Source organism: Lepidochelys kempii, unplaced genomic scaffold, assembly GCF_965140265.1.
Source record: "Lepidochelys kempii isolate rLepKem1 unplaced genomic scaffold, rLepKem1.hap2 scaffold_68, whole genome shotgun sequence".
Taxonomy (NCBI): domain Eukaryota; kingdom Metazoa; phylum Chordata; order Testudines; family Cheloniidae; genus Lepidochelys; species Lepidochelys kempii.
The window spans coordinates 670,001-677,500 of NW_027333642.1; positions in this window are offsets into that span (position 1 = coordinate 670,001).

The following is a 7,500-nucleotide window of genomic DNA, read 5'->3' on the forward strand; positions in this document are numbered from 1 at the left end:
CCGAAAAGGAAAAAAACCTCGGAAAAAAGGATCGGGCCCACCCGAGGCAGGGGAGTCACCGGGTCAACCCGGCGCCTGTGCCCGAGAGGTCCCGCCGGCCAGCCTGAAACGCCCCGCCAGGGATCGGGGCCCTGGAAGTCTGAAATTTTTTTTCACCGACCCCAAACGGGGTGGCGGGGGAAGGCATCCCTACCACTCTCCGGCCAAAAAATGAAAAAAAAAAAAAACGGAAAAAAGGATCGGGGCCACCCGAGGCAGGGGAGTCACCAGGTCAACCCGGAGCCTGCACCGCGGGCTGGGGCCGGACGGACCCCGATCAGCCCGGGTACCCCTGCCCTGGGGCTCGGGGCTTCCGGACACCAGGTCAACCCGGAGCCTGCACCGCGGGCTGGGGCCGGACGGACCCCGATCAGCCCGGGTACCCCTGCCCTGGGGCTCGGGGCTTCCGGACACCAGGTCAACCCGGAGCCTGCACCGCGGGCTGGAGCCGGACGGACCCCGATCAGCCCGGGTACCCCTGCCCCGGGGCTCGGGGCTTCCGGACACCAGGTCAACCCGGAGCCTGCCCCCCGCGGGCTGGGGCCGGACGGACCCCGCTCCGCCCGGGTCCCCCTGCCGCGGGCTCGGGGCTTCCTTCCCGTCCGGACACCATGTCAAGCCGCAGCCTGCCCCCCGCCGGACAAGCCCCCCAGGCCACCCTGCGACGCCGTGGTCACGGATCGGGACCCTGGAAGTCTTTTTTAAAAATTTTCAGCGACCCCAAAAGGCGATCTGAGGGGCATCCAGAACACTCTCCGGACCCAAAAAAAAAAAAAACGGAAAAAAGGATCGGGGCCACCCGAGGCAGGGGAGTCACCGGGTCAACCCGGCGCCTGTGCCCGAGAGGTCCCGCCGGCCAGCCTGAAACGCCCCGCCAGGGATCGGGGCCCTGGAAGTCTGAAATTTTTTTTCACCGACCCCAAACGGGGTGGCGGGGGAAGGCATCCCTACCACTCTCCGGCCAAAAAATGAAAAAAAAAAAAAAACGGAAAAAAGGATCGGGGCCACCCGAGGCAGGGGAGTCACCGGGTCAACCCGGCGCCTGTGCCCGAGAGGTCCCGCCGGCCAGCCTGAAACGCCCCGCCAGGGATCGGGGCCCTGGAAGTCTGAAATTTTTTTTCACCGACCCCAAACGGGGTGGCGGGGGAAGGCATCCCTACCACTCTCCGGCCAAAAAATGAAAAAAAAAAAAAAACGGAAAAAAGGATCGGGGCCACCCGAGGCAGGGGGAGTCACCGGGTCAACCCGGCGCCTGTGCCCGAGAGGTCCCGCCGGCCAGCCTGAAACGCCCCGCCAGGGATCGGGGCCCTGGAAGTCTGAAATTTTTTTTCACCGACCCCAAACGGGGTGGCGGGGGAAGGCATCCCTACCACTCTCCGGCCAAAAAATGAAAAAAAAAAAAAAACGGAAAAAAGGATCGGGGCCACCCGAGGCAGGTGAGTCACCGGGTCAACCCGGCGCCTGTGCCCGAGAGGTCCCGCCGGCCAGCCTGAAACGCCCCGCCAGGGATCGGGGCCCTGGAAGTCTGAAATTTTTTTTCACCGACCCCAAACGGGGTGGCGGGGGAAGGCATCCCTACCACTCTCCGGCCAAAAAATGAAAAAAAAAAAAAAACGGAAAAAAGGATCGGGGCCACCCGAGGCAGGGGAGTCACCGGGTCAACCCGGCGCCTGTGCCCGAGAGGTCCCGCCGGCCAGCCTGAAACGCCCCGCCAGGGATCGGGGCCCTGGAAGTCTGAAATTTTTTTTCACCGACCCCATACGGGGTGGCGGGGGAAGGCATCCCTACCACTCTCCGGCCAAAAAATGAAAAAAAAAAAAAAAACGGAAAAAAGAATCGGGGCCACCCGAGGCAGGGGAGTCACCGGGTCAACCCGGCGCCTGTGCCCGAGAGGTCCCGCCGGCCAGCCTGAAACGCCCCGCCAGGGATCGGGGCCCTGGAAGTCTGAAATTTTTTTCACCGACCCCAAACGGGGTGGCGGGGGAAGGCATCCCTACCACTCTCCGGCCAAAAAATGAAAAAAAAAAAAAAACGGAAAAAAGGATCGGGGCCACCCGAGGCAGGGGAGTCACCAGGTCAACCCGGAGCCTGCACCGCGGGCTGGGGCCGGACGGACAGCGATCAGCCCGGGTACCCCTGCCCTGGGGCTCGGGGCTTCCGGACACCAGGTCAACCCGGAGCCTGCACCGCGGGCTGGGGCCGGACGGACCCCGATCAGCCCGGGTACCCCTGCCCTGGGGCTCGGGGCTTCCGGACACCAGGTCAACCCGGAGCCTGCACCGCGGGCTGGGGCCGGACGGACCCCGATCAGCCCGGGTACCCCTGCCCCGGGGCTCGGGGCTTCCGGACACCAGGTCAACCCGGAGCCTTCCCCCCGCGGGCTGGGGCCGGACGGACCCCGCTCCGCCCGGGTCCCCCTGCCGCGGGCTCGGGGCTTCCTTCCCGTCCGGACACCATGTCAAGCCGGAGCCTGCCCCCCGCCGGACAAGCCCCCCAGGCCACCCTGCGACGCCGTGGTCACGGATCGGGACCCTGGAAGTCTTTTTTAAAAATTTTCAGCGACCCCAAAAGGCGATCTGAGGGGCATCCAGACCACTCTCCGGACCCAAAAAAAAAAAAACGGAAAAAAGGATCGGGGCCACCCGAGGCAGGGGAGTCACCGGGTCAACCCGGCGCCTGTGCCCGAGAGGTCCCGCCGGCCAGCCTGAAACGCCCCGCCAGGGATCGGGGCCCTGGAAGTCTGAAATTTTTTTTCACCGACCCCATACGGGGTGGCGGGGGAAGGCATCCCTACCACTCTCCGGCCAAAAAATGAAAAAAAAAAAAAACGGAAAAAAGGATCGGGGCCACCCGAGGCAGGGGAGTCACCGGGTCAACCCGGCGCCTGTGCCCGAGAGGTCCCGCCGGCCAGCCTGAAACGCCCCGCCAGGGATCGGGGCCCTGGAAGTCTGAAATTTTTTTTCACCGACCCCAAACGGGGTGGCGGGGGAAGGCATCCCTACCACTCTCCGGCCAAAAAATGAAAAAAAAAAAAAACGGGAAAAAGGATCGGGGCCACCCGAGGCAGGGGAGTCAGCGGGTCAACCCGGCGCCTGTGCCCGAGAGGTCCCGCCGGCCAGCCTGAAACGCCCCGCCAGGGATCGGGGCCCTGGAAGTCTGAAATTTTTTTTCAACGACCCCAAACGGGGTGGCGGGGGAAGACATCCCTACCACTCTCCGGCCAAAAAATGAAAAAAAAAAAAACGGAAAAAAGGATCGGGGCCACCCGAGGCAGGGGAGTCACCAGGTCAACCCGGAGCCTGCACCGCGGGCTGGGGCCGGACGGACCCCGATCAGCCCGTGTACCCCTGCCCTGGGGCTCGGGGCTTCCGGACACCAGGTCAACCCGGAGCCTGCACCGCGGGCTGGGGCCGGACGGACCCCGATCAGCCCGGGTACCCCTGCCCCGGGGCTCGGGGCTTCCGGACACCAGGTCAACCCGGAGCCTGCCCCCCGCGGGCTGGGGCCGGACGGACCCCGCTCCGCCCGGGTCCCCCTGCCGCGGGCTCGGGGCTTCCTTTCCGTCCGGACACCATGTCAAGCCGCAGCCTGCCCCCCGCCGGACAAGCCCCCCAGGCCACTCTGCGATGCCGTGGTCAGGGATCGGGACCCTGGAAGTCTTTTTAAAAAATTTTCATCGACCCCAAAAGGGGATCTGAGGGACATCCAGACCACTCTCCGGACCCCCAAAAAAAAAAAAAAAAAAACGGAAAAAAGGATCGGGCCCACCCGAGGCAGGGGAGTCACTGGTTCAACCCGGAGCCTGTGCAGAGAAGTCCGCCAGGGCAGCCTGAAACGCCGCGGCCAGGGATCGGGCCCCTGGAAGTCTGAATTTTTTTTTCACCGACCCCAAACGGGGTGACGGGGAAGGCATCCCTACCACTCTCCGGCCAAAAAATAAATAAAAAAAAAAAACGGAAAAAAGGATCGGGCCCACCCGAGGCAGGGGAGTCACTGGTTCAACCCGGAGCCTGTGCAGAGAAGTCCGCCAGGCCAGCCTGAAACGCCGCGGCCAGGGATCGGGTCCCTGGAAGTCTGATTTTTTTCCCACCGACCCAAAACGGGGTGGCGGGGGGGAGGCATCGCGACCACTCTCCGGCCAAAAAAGGAAAAAAAAACCGGAAAAAAGGATCGGGGCCACGCGAGGCAGGGGAGTCACCAGGTCAACCCGGAGCCTGCACCGAGGGCTGGGGCCGGACGGACCCCGATCAGCCCGGGTACCCCTGCCCTGGGGCTCGGGGCTTCCGGACACCAGGTCAACCCGGAGCCTGCACCGCGGGCTGGGGCCGGACGGACCCCGCTCAGGCCGGGTACCCGTGCCCCGGGGCTCGGGGCTTCCTTCCCGTCCGGACACCATGTCAACCCTGTGCCTGCCCTCGCCAGACAAGTCCCCCAGACCAGCCTGCGGCGCCGTGGTCAGGGATCGGGACCCTGGAAGTCTGAAAAAAATTTTTCACCGACCCCAAAAGGGGTTCTGGGGGGGCATCCAGACCACTCTCCGGACCCAAAAAAAAAAAAACGGAAAAAAGGATCGGGCCCACCCGAGGCAGGGGAGTCACCGGGTCAATCCGGAGCCTGTGCAGAGAAGTCCGCCAGGCCAGCCTGAAACGCCCCGGTCAGGGATCGGGCCCCTGGAAGTCTGAAACAAAATTTTCAACGACCACAAAAGGGGTGCCGGGGGGGCATCCCGACCACTCTCCGGCCAAAAAACGGAAAAAAAAAAAAACGGAAAAAAAGGATCGGGGCCACCCGAGGCAGGGGAGTCACCAGGTCAACCCGGAGCCTGCAGCGCGAGCTGGGGCCGGTCGGACGCCTTCTCCGTGCGGGTCCCCCTGCCACGGGGTCGGGGCTTCGTTCCCGTCCGGACACCAGGTCAACCCGGAGCCTCCCCCGCGGGCTGGAGCCGGACGGACCCCACTCCACCCGGGTCCCCCTGCCCCGGGGCTCGGGGCTTCCTTCCCGTCCGGCCACCAGGTCAACCCTATACTTTCAATGGGTTGACCTGGTGGCCGGTTTGCTTTTCGGCCACCAGGTCAACCCTATACTTTGAACGGGTTGACCTGGTGGCCGGTTTGTTTTTCGGCCACCAGGTCAACCCTATACTTTCAATGGGTTGACCTGGTGGCCGGTTTGCTTTTCGGCCACCAGGTCAACCCTATACTTTGAACGGGTTGACCTGGTGGCCGGTTTGCTTTTCGGCCACCAGGTCAACCCGGTTCCTGCCCCCGCGGGCTGGGGCTCGGCGGATACCGCTCCGTCCGGGTCCCCTTGCCCCGGGATCGGGGCTTCCTTCCCGTCCGGACACCAGGTCAACCCGGAGCCTCCCCCGCGGGCTGGAGCCGGACAGACCCCGCTCCGCCCGGGTCCCCTTGCCCCGGGCTCGGGGCTTCCTTCCCGTCCGGACACCAGGTCAACCCGGAGCCTCCCCCGCGGGCTGGGGCCGGACGGACCCCGCTCAGGCCGGGTACCCGTGCCCCGGGGCTCGGGGCTTCCTTCCCGTCCGGACACCTTGTCAACCCTGTGCCTGCCCTCGCCAGACAAGTCTCCCAGGCTAGCCTGCGACGCCGTGGTCAGGGATCGGGACCCTGGAAGTCTGAAAAAAAAAATTTCAACGACCGCAAAAGGGGTTCTGGGGGGGCATCCAGACCACTCTCCGGACCCCAAAAAAAAAAAAAAAAAAAAAGCGGAAAAAAGGATCGGGCCCACCCGAGGCAGGGGAGTCACCGGGTCAATCCGGAGCCTGTGCAGAGAAGTCCGCCAGGCCAGCCTGAAACGCCTCGGTCAGGGATCGGGCCCCTGGAAGTCTGAAACAAAATTTTCAACGACCACAAAAGGGGTGCCGGGGGGCCATCCCGACCACTCTCCGGCCAAAAAACGGAAAAAAAAAAAAAACGGAAAAAAAAGGATCGGGGCCACCCGAGGCAGGGGAGTCACCAGGTCAACCCGGAGCCTGCAGCGCGAGCTGGGGCCGGTCGGACGCCTTCTCCGTGCGGGTCCCCCTGCCACGGGGTCGGGGCTTCGTTCCCGTCCGGACACCAGGTCAACCCGGAGCCTCCCCCGCGGCCTGGAGCCGGACGGACCCCACTCCACCCGGGTCCCCCTGCCCCGGGGCTCGGGGCTTCCTTCCCGTCCGGCCACCAGGTCAACCCTATACTTTCAATGGGTTGACCTGGTGGCCGGTTTGCTTTTCGGCCACCAGGTCAACCCTATACTTTGAACGGGTTGACCTGGTGGCCGCTTTGCTTTTCGGCCACCAGGTCAACCCTATACTTTGAACGGGTTTACCTGGTGGCCGCTTTGCTTTTCGGCCACCAGGTCAACCCTATACTTTGAAAGGGGTTTACCTGGTGGCCGGTTTGCTTTTCGGCCACCAGGTCAACCCTATACTTTGAACGGGTTGACCTGGTGGCCGGTTTGTTTTTCGGCCACCAGGTCAACCCTGTACTTTGAACGGGTTTACCTGGTGGCCGGTTTGCTTTTCGGCCACCAGGTCAACCCTATACTTTGAACGGGTTTACCTGGTGGCCGGTTTGCTGTTCGGCCACCAGGTCAACCCTATACTTTGAACGGGTTTACCTGGTGGCCGGTTTGCTTTTTGGCCACCAGGTCAACCCGGTTCCTGCCCCCGCGGGCTGTGGCCGGGCGGACCCCGCTGCGTCCGGGTGCCCCTGCTCCGGGGCCCCGGGCTTAATTCTCCTCCGGCCACCAGGTCAACCCGGTTCCTGCCCCCGCGGGCTGGGGCCGGGCGGACCCCGCTCCGTCCGGGTGCCCCTGCCCCGGGGCCCCGGGCTTAATTCTCCTCCGGCCACCAGGTCAACCCGGTTCCTGCCCCCGCGGGCTGTGGCCGGGCGGACCCCGCTCCGTCCGGGTGCCCCTGCCCCGGGGCCCCGGGCTTAATTCTCCTCCGGCCACCAGGTCAACCCGGTTCCTGCCCCCGCGGGCTGTGGCCGGGCGGACTCCGCTGCGTCCGGGTGCCCCTGCCCCGCGGCCCCGGACTTAATTCTCCTCCGGCCACCAGGTCAACCCGGTTCCTGCCCCCGCGGGCTGGGGCCGGGCGGACCCCGCTCCGTCCGGGTGCCCCTGCCCCGGGGCCCCGGGCTTAATACTCCTCCGGCCACCAGGTCAACCCGGTTCCTGCCCCCGCGGGCTGGGGCCGGGCGGACCCCGCTCCGTCCGTGTGCCCCTGCCCCGGGGCCCCGGGCTTAATTCTCCTCCGGCCACCAGGTCAACCCGGTTCCTGCCCCCGCGGGCTGGGGCCGGGCGGACCCCGCTCCGTCCGGGTGCCCCTGCCCCGGGGCCCCGGGCTTAATTCTCCTCCGGCCACCAGGTCAACCCGGTTCCTGCCCCCGCGGGCTGGGGCCGGGCGGACCACGCTCCGTCCGGGTGCCCCTGCCCCGGGGCCCCGGGCTTAATTCTCCTCCG